Source organism: Canis lupus, chromosome 28 (genome assembly GCF_011100685.1).
Source record: "Canis lupus familiaris isolate Mischka breed German Shepherd chromosome 28, alternate assembly UU_Cfam_GSD_1.0, whole genome shotgun sequence".
Lineage (NCBI taxonomy): Eukaryota > Metazoa > Chordata > Mammalia > Carnivora > Canidae > Canis > Canis lupus.
Window position 1 is genome coordinate 14,109,578 of NC_049249.1, and position 14,658 is coordinate 14,124,235.

The following is a 14,658-nucleotide window of genomic DNA, read 5'->3' on the forward strand; positions in this document are numbered from 1 at the left end:
TCCACTGTTTATAATCAAGAGGGGAGCCCTGGGGACCCTATGGGTTAAGCTAATGCCCCTGCACGTCCTGGGGTGGGAGGGAGGAGAGGTCCTGCTAGGGCTCAGGAAAGGATGTGGGAGAGAAAAGAGGAAATAAAATAGAGGGCAGGATTAATGGAGTGGCTGCAGGAGCTAATAGCGCATTTACCAACATCTCCTCCTCTGACTCCCATCCAGGGGGAACCTGGCCGCAGTCCCGAGGCTGACTGTCCAGCTCCCAATCCACCTCTTTGGGATCCCACGACTGGAAAGAGGCAGGAAGTCTCTCAAGGGAGGGAGAAAACCCCTCTTCTTTTACACCCCAACCTCTGGAGATGAAACCCCAGATCTCAGCACCCCCCTGTGAAGAACAGAACCTTCCCCAGAGCGACCTGCTTTGAAGTAGCCAGTGGGATGTGCCTTACTGGGTGATGTTTGGGGGATTCCCCTACACCCTGGCCCCAACCCTGGGGCCGCAGCCCTGGCCTTCTTCCACAGTTTCTTTCAGCCTGTCCCCATTCTTTGCCCTCCTTTCTCCCAGGCCTCCTTCTTAGAAGCTGACCTGGAGCTGGATTTCCAAATAAACAGTAACTAATTGGATTAGAAGCTGATAATATTGTTGACCTTTCTTAATGTCTGCTGGCTGTCTTTCCACCACACTGAGGCTTAATTGTATGGGGTTGGGGGGGAGGGGGGGGACTTCCAGGAGTGAAGTGTGACCCCTGTTAACCTCAGATAAAATGGGCTCAGCGTCTTCCCAACTGCCTGTCATCCCCCATGGAGCAGGAACACACACATGCTCCCCCTGTCATCAAATAATTACACAGATGATACACACATGCATAGGCATGCATGCGGAGATGCAAATACACCCAAAGGCACATATGCATCCTCACCCAAATCCACATATGGCACACACATGACTTTGAACACAGAACATATGTGTACACAAGTCACACTAGATGCTACACATGCAGCACTATATAGATGACGGACAAGTGTATGCATATACACAGAGATACACACTTGCAAAATGCAAGCACCAAAATACATATAGACAAATGTAATTACAGGATGCAAATGCATACTAGGTATTGTTATGCACACAGGTACATACATACACATAAAGATACCCTGACATGCACATAGATACTCACACATTTGATGCTTAATAAGCGTGCATAATACATTGCACATCCATACACACATATGCACACCATGCACATACCCTGGCACACCGCTGGACATGAGAGCTTCTGCTCCCTCCCTCCCTCCCCACAGAAGCAGTCTTGCCCACCCCACACCCCATCTCTTTCACGTTCTCTGCCCTTTCCACTTTCTATCTGTTCCCAGGTTCCCTGGCTATATTTCTGTGATCTTGAGTTTCGGTGTCTTGGAACTCTGACTTGGGCTGCGTGTCTCCATCTCTCAGTATCTCTAGGGCCCGGTCTCTACGTGGATCTCTCTCTCTCATCCCGGGATGCTGAAGTTGAACAGGCTTAGCAGGTAGGGTGGTGGGGAGGAGATATGAAGGGGAAGGGGGGCTCAGAGAGGATCGAGTCGCGGGTCGGGGGAGAGGACCCGGAAAGAGGGGGCGGCGGCGAGGGAAGGGGAGCGGGGGCGGGGGAGGGGCGCCTGCCTGCGCACAGCAGATGTTGCTGCTCCTCGCATGGAGCTGTTAATGTAAGTGGAGTTTCTGCAATGGTAATTAGGAGGGCCCTCATTACCCTGGCGGAGCCGGCTGAGAGCCGATAAAGCCGAGGGGGAGAGGGGCCGACATCAGGGTAATGGGGGAGCAGGGCCATTGAGGAGCTGGAGCCGAGCCGGGACCGCTCCGCGCGCAGCTGGAGCCCGGCGAGAGGGCCGGGGAAGGGGGGCGCGGACCGGGCCTGCAGCCCGCGGAGGGCCCGGGGTGAGAGCGGCGAGGGGTGCGGAGCCGCTGGGGCTGCGCTGGGGCTTCTTACGTCCACGCGGGCGAGGCTGCCCTGAAGGCCGAGGTGCCAGGGCTGCCTCCGGCTATCTGCGAGAGCACGGGGTCGGGGGTGGGGGTGGGGGGGCTTCTGGCCGGCGTGCCCCTGCGTGCAGCCGCGGGAGGGGACATCCACAGGGGCCTCTGCACCTCTGTTCAGAGAGCCCGGGCGGCCGGACAGAGGTGGGGCTGAAGGCTGGGGAGATGGAGAGAACACCTTTCTCCTCTAGCGTCCCTCCTTCCCTGCCCCTGTACCTGGGGATCTAGGACACTCATCCCGAGTGAGCAAGACATGGACCCCAGAGGAGACCAACATTCAGGGAATGGAAGTAAAGCTACATCCGTGGAAGTGAAAGCCCCAGTGTCCCCTCCTCCCTTCACAGGTTGTCTTTCCTGGTCTCTCTTCCTCCTTTACCCCCTCCCCTGCACAACCACCCTCAACCCTAGGGGAGGGCCCCAAAGCAATGAGGATGCTAGGATGCTGGAAGCTGATTCCCAGCGACTCTGAGCACCTGGCTTCCCTTCAGTGCTCTGCAGGATGGGGAAAGGAGGGAGGGAGGAGGCCAGTAACGGCCAAAGACACCTGCAGCTCTGCTCCCCAGGCAGGAAATGAAGAGCCAGCTCCAGAATGGGGGTCTAGGGGTGGAGAGGCTACTTTGCAATTTACTCTCCTCACCCCTGGATATTCCAGGATGAGCACCCCCCGCCTCTCCCTGCCCGGTGCTTTGTGGACTGAAGAGCCAGCAAACCCAGCCTTCACAGCTGACAGAGAGCCATCTCTGTAGGACACATCAAGTCCCCTTCGCCTCCTGCTCCCTCTGCCCCAGGCCGGTGACCGTAGGAAGACATCCAGGAAGCAAAGAAATCTGCCGCCAGGGCAGGGAGAGGGGAATCGTGGGGACCTCTGCAATCCTATTCCTCCAATGGAGGGCCCACCATCCCCTCTTTGAATATCGTCTATGCACAGCCCCACCCCATCCACCACCACCACCTGCAGCTGCTTTCAGAAACCCAAGGTAATTGACTCTTGACACTTGGGTTTGCCAACTTCCCAGAACCTCAGAACCCCCGCCCCAACTTTGGAAAGCTGGAACAGAGAGGGGCTTTTTTTTCCTTCAGGCTTTGAGGAAGGTAAAGAAGTCCTGCTGATGTTGAGAGGTTATGGCGTCTCCCAGATGACTGAAGACCTGTGTCTGTGAAGGGCAGGGGGCTGGGAGGGCTCCCAGATACTCCCCCCTCTTTAGCTAGGGTGGCAGAGCAGGGGTTAATGGGGAGAGGCTGCGAGGCTGGAGCAGGCGGTGGCTCCCGCCTCCTCCTCCCCCCCCCCCCCCAGAGTTGCTGACTCTTCCTTTTTGTTCGGGCTGACAGCGAGCACCTGGTGTGCTCACGCTACAATATTGTTCCTGCCTCCCTCCCCCCAGGCCCCAGGCTCCCCTCTCTCCCCCTCCCCACCCGCCAGCAGCCTTCCCCTCTGCCTCCTCTTCCCCTAGCTCCCTCCTGCTCGTGGCCTCCTAGGTGCCCCCACACACACCCCACAAGCACCGACCCTGCGGTGTCAATAAACACGACATATGCTGCCATTAATGTGAAAATCCTGCCCTCTACTCCATTCATCCCCTCAGCCCGCCTGCCCTGCTGGGGTGGGGTAGGGGGCTAGGAGAGACAGGTCAAGTGGGAAACATTAACTACCCTTTTTATATCTGCTCAGCCCCCACCCCACCTCCACCTCCAGCCTTGAGAGTGAGAAAGGAATTGGAAGGGCATGGATGGGGTAAAATCCTGTCCTCTACTCCGTTCATCCCCTCAGCCCATCCTGTCCACTGAGCCTTCCCAATGGAAACAGGTGAGCACCTTCATTCCGTACACCTCTTCAGCTCTGGTGGTGGTGGGGGGGATCAGAGTGAGGCCCTCTTGGCCCTCCCATGGACAGCCATGTTGCTGACATGTTTCTCCCTCCTCAGGCAGCGGGTGGGGGTGGGTGAGAGGTGGTCATATGGGTCCCATTCTTTTGCAAGGCCAGCAATCATCTCAGTTCCTGAGGACTTTCTGTCTAACCACCTGGACTATAAAAGACAAACCAGAGGCTTCTCCAAGTGGGACTGGGCTTCAAAAAGCCCTTCTGAGAGGAGCCAAATACCTCAGATGGCTAAGGGAGTGGCCTGGCCTCAGTCTGCTCAACTAAATCACCAGTTCCAAGACAGCAGGGAATAATAAAGATAAAAATAATATAATAACAACAGCTAACATGTATTGAAGCCTTATTTATGTACCAGGCATTGTGCTAAGCACTTTACAGGCTTTATCTAATTTGTTCCCCATAAGACCCCTATGGGGAAGTTACAACTGATATCCCCATTTTACAGCTGAGGAAAACAGGCTTCATAAGAATAGCTGGCATGCATTGAGTGCTCACTGCATGCTGGGCCCTATGCTGAGTTCTCTACGTACAATGGCAATGACCCTATAAGATTAGCACCACTATTAGTGCCATTTTACAAAAGGGGAAACTGAGGCTCAGAAAGGTTCAGTAACTTGCTCAAAGTCACACAGCCAGTAAGCAGAACTTGGCCAGGAATTCAGGTCTGTCTGACAGCAAAGCTTTTGATTTTAATCCCTATGCTTTCCTGACTCCTTTCTCTGTTTTCTTCCTTCTCCAAAAGCTCCACATAGCACCCCTTCCCTACAAACCTAGCCCCATGTAATTAGACATCGACTGGGGCAAAGGGAAAAGGAAAGCCAGAGCATAAGACAGAGTTGGACTCTCATTCTCTGCCCAGCTCTCCACTTTTTCCTCTGTCACTCCTTGCTGTAGCTGCTGAGCCAGTGTGCTCATGCCCCCCCCCCCACCATGCCCAGCCCCACTCAGAGATTTCATTGTGGACTGGCCAACAGCCCCTTTAGGCTCCCAGAACACAAAGACATTGTGCTTGGCTCTGCAGCTCCTCACTTCTGAGACTCCAGTTGCTTTATTGATATTAACTTAACACCCCCCCCCCACTTCCCCACCCGCCCTGGCCCAGTCTGACGGGCAGAAATCTGCTGCCTGGGCACCACCCTGACCTCTCTTTTCCTCTTTCATTATCTGCTCTGGGCACCAGGGAGCCAACACCAAAATTAAAACAATAACTAAGCCCGAAGTGGACCCAGCAGCCCCCACTCCAACCCCAAGGGAGGGGAAAAAGCCACGAAAACACCTGGAGAGGAGAATAATCAATGGGGGGGGGACCCACTCCCATGGTAGCCCCCCCTTAACCCTTTGTCCCCTGCACAGTACGAGGACACCCCCATTCCATCCTTCGCACCCCATCCTATAATGAAGCAGCAGCTTTTGGCAGCTGCTCAGCCATTTGGTGCTTTGGGATTTGAACAAACAAACCTGGGATGGTAATGTCCCCCAAAGCCCATAGTCAAGGGTGAAGACCCATGGAGGACATCAGTGCTATCACAGCAGGAAGTTCCTCCTTGAGCAAATTCCTGGAGAACTGATTGATCACTTAATGATCTGTGCTAAACACTTTATGAAATACCTTACCTTATTTGATTCTCACAACAAGCCCACAAAGTCGGTATTCTCGGTGTTTGCATTTTTCAAAGGAGGAAACTGAGGCTAAACAGATTAAATGACTTGCCTAAATTCATGCCAGTTGGTAAGGGACAGAATTGTGCTCCAAACTCACCCGGAATTATTTTCACAGCCTACCATTAACCACCTGTGCCCAGCTCTACTGGTATTACTGGCATCTGATTAAGCAAATAGACCCAGTTCAAGGGTCCTCTAGGCCCTCAGTCTCCCCAGCTATAGAGTGGGTCTGCTGTGACATTTCCTCTAAACTTGGAACCTTCTGAAGGAGAGATGGGCAGAGGCAGGGCACAGTTCTTGCCCTGCTGAGGCCAGCAGAGGGGGCTGCTGTCACTGAGGTCAAGCAGCAGGAGAGGGGAGGAAGCAGGGTGATGGGCCTAGCCCAGAAAATGGTGGTTGCTGATTATACCACGGCAGTCAGCAGGTACCCCCATGCAGCCCCTCTGGACAGCTGTGGGCAAGCAGTTCCAGCAGGAGATGCCCTTCTAGGCAAAAGGGCAGAGTTAGCACCACTCAACTGCTCTAAGTAGGCTGGACTCTGCACAGAGGCCCTCTCTGCCCATCCTCCCCTTCTTCTACCCTCTGCCTCCACAGCCCCACCTAAAAAGAGTTGATCTCAGCTACCCCATGAGCCCCACATCAGGATTGCCATGTCTCCAAGCAGGCCCTGTCCCTGCCCATCCCCCCACCCCTACCCCCCACCCCAAACCCCTCTCCAGCCTATCAGGGTCTTCTGATTACCATGTTAGTTTGTCCCTTCTTACTCTAATTCTACTGACACAGGAATGGGACTTTTCCAAAGGCACTGTACTAGAAAACTGAAGGAAAGACTAGAAAAGCCAACACTTATGTTCCTGAGTTCAAGCATTGCTCTCAGGGCTTTGCCTAAAATTTGCACAACAATCCTAAAAGGTGAGTACCCCTCTTCTACCAATAGAGGAGTGAACCTGAGAGCTCAGAAGCTGAAGCTGGTACATGGCACAGCTGGGATCTGAATCTAGGCGCTGTGCCCTTGCGCAACACTGCTCTTTCCAAAATGAAAGAAAGGAAGGGAGGAAGTTATTTTTTTTAAAGATTTATTTATTTATTCAGAGAGAGCGAGAGAGAGGCAGAGACACAGGCAGAGGGAGAAGCAGGCTCCATGCAGGAAGCCCAACGTGGGACTGGATCCCAGGTCTCCAGGATCACACCCCAGGCTGCAGGCAGGCTGGCGGCACTAAACCACTGTGCTACAGGGGCTGCTGGGGGGGGGGGGGGGAGTTAATTTAAAGTCTTCAAAATAAATAAATAAATAAATAAATAAATAAATGTCTTCAAACTCTTCCCAATTCTTTATTCTGCATTAGACTGTAGGCCCCCTAAGAGTATTCTCGCTCATCATTTCATTCCTGTAGGGTAAGGCAGAGTGGGACATCCATAAATGTGCACCAAAGGAATTCTAAGATAACTAAAGGCCACGGAGGACTGCCTGTCACACCCCATGAGCATAGACAACTTGACGGCTTCCCCTTGCCTCAACCTTGCCTGGCTGCGATGCTAGATCCAGCTATGCTGACTCCTGGATCAAGGTAGGTCCAGCTGACATGAGAGCCAGACCTGGTGAGGTCCTCAGGCCTTTCCACACTCTTCCCATCTTTTCATTGATCTCCCTGACCTTTTAGTTACCAACGCAGCCTTGGCTTCTCAGCTGGTCCCTATGACCCCCCGAATTCCTGCCTCTATCTCCCCCCAAAGACAGTTGACCTTCAAGTGGGCCCCTCATGATCTTGCTCTTCAGAGGTCCTGGCTTCCCCAGCTTAGTTCTTTGCTCTGCCTGTTATCCTGGAGCGTATTTGTGGTTAGAGCTGGCCCTGCCTTTCAGAAGCTTTGCTTCCTCACCCCTCCATATGGTTTCGAGTTGTCCTGAGCACAGATGCTCTAGACCCAGGAGCTCCTTGGCCGCACACCTGCCCTCTGCCCACAGCTGACCAAAGACTTTCTTTGGCCACCCCTTCAGCACTAGCCCTCTGTTGCTCTGTTCCTGACGTGAGAGTTTCCTCCAAATCCCCACACTGCCTCCTGTGACCCACTTAGAATCCTAACTCTCCAGACTTAAAATAGAAAACACTCAACACAAGCTTTTACACTTCCCGCTACCGGCTACTGAATAAAGGTTGCATCTTTAGCAAAAACAAAATAACCGCCCACTACTAATAATAGTTGCCCACCAATTCAGAGTGGGTGGTGGGCCATTCATTTGCTCAGCTCTTCCCAACCCACTTCCTACTTGGTCCCCAGGCTGTAAAAGCGCATGTGGGTCTCTCCTGGTGTTGGACATGTGTGTGGCAGTTGGCTGCAAACGGTGTATACCGTGTTTTCTCTTCCTTGGGAAAAACTCCAAAGTGACTGCTTGCCCTGGGCTCATCTGGAATCTGGGGCATTGATCCGGGCCCATTGATAGCTGATTGTTTTCACACGTGACTCCATGGCATTCCTCTAATCTCCATCCTTCTGCTCAGTTTGCATGACAAGAAGCAGCCTCAGTGGGAAGAGGTCGCTCACCTCTGACCAGGATATAATTGGAAAAAGAAGGTCATTGCTGCCTTTGCTTCTGGGGCAGATCAGCTTCGTTCCATTTGTGTCATGAGCTCTCGCCTCCCAGTGACATGGAGACAATGGCTGTGCCCAACAATGGAGCCCACAGAGATGTGCTCAACACGACACAAACACACCACGGGGACCCGCACTCGCTGTCATCTGGACAGGCATGTACAACAACGTGCACACAATAGGTGCTCTCAATAAATGTTGATAACACCAAAGACACATAGGACAACGAGTGTGACATCTACATTCCGAGGACACACAGATGCACAAAAACAATGCTTACTCAAAGACACAGGTACCCAAGGACATACACTTAGTGATACATGAACAGACACATCCATCCACAAGGGCAAATAGCCCAGGCTGAGCTACCACACCCAACATGAAAAAATGTGCTGTAGTAATACCTTTCTTCAGGCTGTGCCCATGTAGGAGTATATCAGAATTACCTGGGGGTGCTTTGACAAAATGCATATTTCCAGGAACCCCTGACAGTCCATACATACTTCTTAACAATATGAACGAATGTGGGCAGACAGCTTATGTTGAAAAGCTTCCTCAAGTAATTCTGATATGCACCACACCCCACACCCGACCCCCCATTTGAGAACCATTGAACTGATACCACCAATCTCCCCTTCACTTGGTGGCAGAATTTGCTGGTAGGGGTGATGGGTTATATTTTATTTTCTCATTCAGTTTGGGAAAGGACAAGCAGGAGCTGAGAAAAGGATCTGTGTGCAAGAGATTGGGGGTCAGACAATGGCCAGGAAAGAGTTAAAACTGGGCACTGATTCCACCCCCACCCCCCACCCCTGTCCCGCCAGCGACCTTGGTTGGCCTCGTTAGCGGTTAGCGCTGCAAAGCACACGAAGGACCCAGGATGCTAGAACTGTCCCGGAGACTCTGGTGCCCCGCCACCAGGATGCAAAGACCCAAATCTCATGCCCCTTCTGAAGCCGCGTCGGTTACAGCCTTGGGTATCTTTGGAGGACACTGGCCAGACCCCAGGTCTGACCATCCAGCCCCTGGGGCACCTCCCGGTCCAGGGTCCCAAGGTGCCAGGGTGCCATCTATGCTCAACACTATGAAAGCCAGAAGGTTGCCTCTATTTGGGGCGGGGGTGGGTGACGAGATGCTCTACCCCCACTTCTGTCACACGGGAAGGTCTCGAGAGAGGGCAGAGGGCACCGCGCAGGGGCCAGGTATCGGAGAAGACAGGTCACTGGAGCCCCAGCTTGGAGGCGCGTAGATCCGCGGGGACTGCACAGGGTCGCGCCGCCCCCTGGCGGCTCAATAGCAGAGTTGAGGCCACAGGGGCGGGCGGCTGCGGAGTCTGGTCGCTCCGGGACGGTTCCTCCTTCCCAGCGTTGGGGACTGCGGGGGGGGGGGGGGGGGGAGCAGGGAGGGAAGGGTGTTGAATAGAGGCCCCTCGAAGACTGTCCCATCCTGTCCTTTCCCCTCCGCTGTCGCTCAGTCCCTTTCTCCGTTTTTTCTCTCCTCCTCCACCTCCCCGCATCTCTCCCTCTCTCTGCCCTTCCCTCTCCCCTGTCCTCACTCCCTCTCCTACCCCCCTTCCTTTCTCTCGTCCTCAGCCCACCCCCTCCGGCCCCCGCGGGGCAGCGCCTCGATGCGCCCGCCTGGCAGTTAGCCCATTAGATCTCGTACTATTGATCCGCTTCTGAGCCGGAGCTGGCAGCCCCCCTTCCCAGTCTCCCCATGTCCCCATTCCCGGCGGCCCCCCCATCTCCAGGCAGTCCGGGCCTGCGCCTCCCCCCACCTCCCACCCCCACGCGGGCCGTGCAGAAGTCTCGCCCTCGCGAAGGACAAGAACAAATGTAATTAAAGCGACCGGCGAGGGGGGCTGCGCCCCTACCAGCACCGGCGCGAGTCGGGGTCCCAGCGGCCCGCCCTCGGCCGCCGCCTCCCTCCCTCCGCACCCCCGCCCCCGCGCTCCCCGCCCCCCTCCCGGAGCGGGAGCATTTGGGTTGAGCTGCGCCTGTCCTATAAATCCACACATAATTCTCGCCTTTCCTGTTCAGCTAAGGAAAATAAACGTGTAAGGCTGTTTCTGGGAGCCCAGCTCAGGGACCGCTCTAAATTCTGCTCTTATTGAGTCCGGGCTGGAAATCATTCAGCTCGGCGGCGCGCCCCCCTCCCCCAGCCGCCCGCCCGCCCGCCCGCGCCCGCGCCCGCGCCCGCGCCCGCCGCGCACACGCACGCGCGCACACGCAGGGCAGGAGCCGGGTATATAAATATCTCCAGCTCTCCCCATAGCCGGGCAGATTTATTCCGCTGCCAAGCCTGCAGAAAATTGACTTGTTCATGGAGGCGGCTATTGACACATCACCGGGGGGAGGGTTAGGGGAGAAAGCAGTGGAGCCGGCGCCCCTCCATTATACGTTAATGTAATCAGCAGTGTGCGAAATGACTGCGCGGAAAATAGCATCACTGACATTTATATTAGAGGATATTGATGGCAGGAGCTGTGACCGCATCACTCTGCCTCCCGTTTCCACGGATTGACACAGGAGCCTCTTGTTGGCTCCATCCACGCTCGCCTCCCCTCCCCCCCCCTCTCCACCCACTCCGTGTCTCTCCAGCTCTCCCCCTCTGCTCGCCTCACCCCCACCCTCCCCATTTACTCTTCCAGTCACTCATTTTCCACCATGAGCACCTACTGGGTGCCGCGTGCAAGGGTCTCTCCTGGGTGCCTCTGTCTCTAGGTTTCTCCCTCTCCTTCTCCCCCACGGTGCCCTTGCCCTCTTGCTCCCTCCTCAGCTCTGCCTCCCCCCTCCCCTTTCCTTGGCTGGGTGGCTGGACCGCTGCTGTCACAGCAGATAGATAATTGAAAAATGGGCCTCACCTTTGCAGCCAGCAGGAGTGGTTCAGGCGGTTACTGCCAGGGTTACCTACTCCATCTCAGGCCCAGACTCCAAAAGAGATTCTGAGGAAATTGGATTTTACATGGATGTTTTATTCGGGCAGAGGCTTTAGTGTATATAAATACAGCCGAGGAGGCCTTGGCACCAAGGATGAGTGAGGCGAGACAATCCCGCCTGGGGCCTGGAGGCTCAGGGGAGGCAGGCGTTCCATGTGCTCAGCTCTGGGTCCCAGACCTGGACGTCAGTGCATTTCCCCCTCATCATCTGGGACTAAAAGAGGTCAATGCCTCTGAACGGCATCTCAAAAGCTACCTTGGGAATAAAAAAGCATGAGACTGTACACTGAGAAAAGAAAGAAATAGACTGGTGAAGTTTGAGGACCGATTGGATAAATATTTATTGAACCTTAACTTGTGAGGGTTTGTGTTTTGGGCACAGGAGTAAGTTAGACATGACTGCTGCTTTTCAGGGACAGTTGGGAGAATGATGACCTGGGCTTTCAGGTTAGGGACAAGGAAAGGGAAAGGTGAGGAAGTGGGAGCTGGACCAGATCATCCAGGGAAGCTAGAGGAAGAAGCAGAAGGGAAGTTGGTCTGCTGGGGGAGATGAGGACCCTACCAAACCTTCAGTGTCTCTGTCCTGGGCCTGGTTAGCAGAGATCCTCCAGAGAACAGTTAGATCATTGTGGCCACCAAATCTATAGGCAGGTTCACATCCAAGGTGTTGCAGTGAATCCTGGTGAAACTCTGAGGGCTCCAGTGATGGTCATCAAGGATCAAGTAAGGCCTTTGGGAGAGGCCAGGGACAAGGTATGAAGAGGGTCCGCACGAGGGACCTCTTTGTGGGTGGCCTAAATTAAAGGCATATGGGCAAATGTAGGGTACCTGATGACCAGGGAAGTAGGATTTGGGTGTGGGAAGGAGGGAGTAGGTGTTTGGAAGCCTAGGATAAAGAATCCTCCCGGGTTTGAATGCCCCTGTCTTCAGAGAGGGGCCTCCATTTTAGTCACGGGCAGGATCTTTTATGTGCCTTCCTTGTCCGATATCTCATTAGAGTCCATGTAGTTGACAGCTTTTTTTCTTGGAAGGAGGTCTCCTCGTGAGCCATCCCATGACTGCAGGACTGGTATTAAGGTGGGTAACCAGACTCAGAATGCTCACTGAAGGGTCAGGGGCTCCTTCTGAGCTCAGAGACAGCAGCTGCTTTATTCTAGCCACATCACTGAACACTGGACCAGTACTCCCCCAGATTCCAAAGCCCCCTCGTCTTCTGCCACATTGTTATACTGTTACATCATCAGCCTACAGGAACAGGACAGATGCTGGGTAGATCATGGCCATCCCTCCAGCTGCCCCAAACACATCTCAGGCACTCCTAGCTGGCATCTGGGAGCTCTAGTCCAGCTGGAGGATGGGGGTATTCTTGGGTAACAGGACTGCCTGCCTGACCTCCATCAGCATCTTCTTTCTCTCTTATGGATTACATTCACCCTGACAGCCATCGGGGAGGGAGACCCTTCCCAGCTATCAGGGAGCCAGGCCACTCCCACTTGCCCTAATTAACTTTGCCTTCTCACTTCTGCTGTAGGAGAGCAATGGGAACTTATGTCCTCACTCTCCGCCCCCCAAAATCTGTTCCTGGGATTATATTCCCTTCCTTGTGACTCATTTTACAAATGGACTCTGAGATTCCCATCTCACTCCCAGTCTAGGATTCCTTGAATAGGTTGTCAATGAGAACATGAGTATGTGTGTGTGCATACACCTGTGTTCACTTGGGCATTGCATGCCCAGGGTACAGGGGACACCATTCATGAAGCAGGACTGGTTCCACCCTGCCTTTTTTTTTAATATTTTATTTATTTATTCATGAACGACACACAGAGAGAGGCAGAGACATAGGCAGAGGGAGAAGCAGGCTCCCTCTGAGGAGCCTGATGCAGGACTCGATCCTGGGATCTCAGGATCACAACCTGAGCCAAAGGCAGATGCTCAACCACTGGGCCGCCCAGATGCCCCCCACCGTACCTTTTAAATTAGGAAATTGACATCAGAAAAAAAAAAAGAAAGGCCAGAAAGTGACTCTCCACAGTACGAAGGATGCCTCTCAATCTTCTAGTCACTTCAAGGTGGGATTCTAGAAAGTCATTCTTCTGGGATCATCTGCCAGTAAGCCATCAGAAAGGATCCAGGGAAATGGAGGGGTTGAAGGTACTAGAAACAGAGCCATGTAAAGCTCAATCATTTGTTGTGATTCAGAGTCTGTTCTCTCCTTCTCCCTATGTAAGAAGCCCGCTGGAGGTGGGGTTCCAAAGAGAATGGACCTTTTAAAGATAGAAAGCCTGGGGCGCCTGGCTGGCTCAATCAGTAGAGCACGTGACTCTTGATCTCAGATTCGTGAGTTCAATCTCCACATTGACATAGAGCCAACCTTAAAAAGGAAGAAAAAGGAGATAGGAAGTCTGTTTCGGGGGGGGGGGGGCCTAGGCAGCCATTAGCAACTGGAAGTTGGAAGCCTGGCAGGGAAAGCCAGGCCTCACAGAGGAGCATTTCCAGCCGTAGCAACAAAGCCAATGTTAGCTCCATGACTGTGGTGAGAGTCACCTTACCTCTCCAAGATTCAGATCCTCATCTGTTAAATGAAAAAATTAAGGTATTTTTCAGCTCTAATTTCTGTGATACATTTTTTAATTAAGTTTTTATTTTAATTGTAGTATAGTTAACATACAGCATTATATTAGTTTCAGGTGTACAATACAGCGATTCAACAACTCCATATATCACCCAGTGCTCATCACCACAAGTGCCCTCCTTCATCTCTGTCACCTGTTTCATCCATCCTCCCCATCTGTCTCCCCTCTGGTAACCATCAGTGTGTTCTCTAGAGTTAAGCGTCTATTTCTTGATTTGTCTCTCTTTGTCTCTCTCTTTTTTGTCCCTTTGCTCATTTGTTTTGTTTTCTTAAATTGCACATATGAATAAAATCATATGGTATTTGTCTTTCTCTGACTTATCTTGCTTAGCATTATACTCTGCAGCTCCATCCATGTTGTTGCAAATGGCAAGATTTCATTCTCTGTGATGGCTAATTTCTGTGATTCTAAAGTGGTGAGTGAATATGTTCAGAGAGCCCAACTTAGGATGAAAGAAGGAATTGCAGGGTTGAAGATCTGGGGTCTTCCAAGCAGGATGAAGGAATGTAGTCATGGGGCCAGCGGGTCCTGCTGTTGCTTTGAGGACTCTTGCTGGGCCCCAAACAAGTACAGAGCAGGGAAGCAGCCAAGCCTTGGGGTAGAGGGAAGCCAGGGGCAGATCCAGAAGGCAGTGTCACTGAAATTGTCTCATGCTTAGAATCTAGCTCGTGTGGCCCAGAGGTCTTGGGGAAAAAACCCAAGCTGTTGGTCAATCCAAACGACAGGAAATCCATGCACTTTTATGTTTGTAAGCGGTGTTTGGTGAGGGCCTTTGCTTGGCATCTCCAGAGTTTTTTAGCAAAGTTTTCTTGTTCAGAAATGTTAGTATCACCTTGGCTATTAGGACAGAGAAGGGATCAGGGCCCCCCTAGTGGCAGAGTATGGTGATTGGTGGCAGCAGGACCTCCTCAAGACTTCCTGTGGGAAC

At 53.1% G+C, this 14,658-nt stretch overlaps 1 long non-coding RNA gene across 1 annotated transcript; it reads left to right on the plus strand.

Annotated features, from left to right (window-relative positions):
- Positions 1 to 1,443: 1,443 nt before the first annotated feature.
- Positions 1,444 to 3,222, plus strand: LOC106557945. Its single transcript, XR_005380270.1, has 4 exons — positions 1,444 to 1,524; positions 2,218 to 2,370; positions 2,679 to 3,003; positions 3,107 to 3,222. It is a non-coding gene; the product is annotated as an uncharacterized LOC106557945 (long non-coding RNA).
- The last annotated feature ends 11,436 nt before the right edge of the window (positions 3,223 to 14,658 follow it).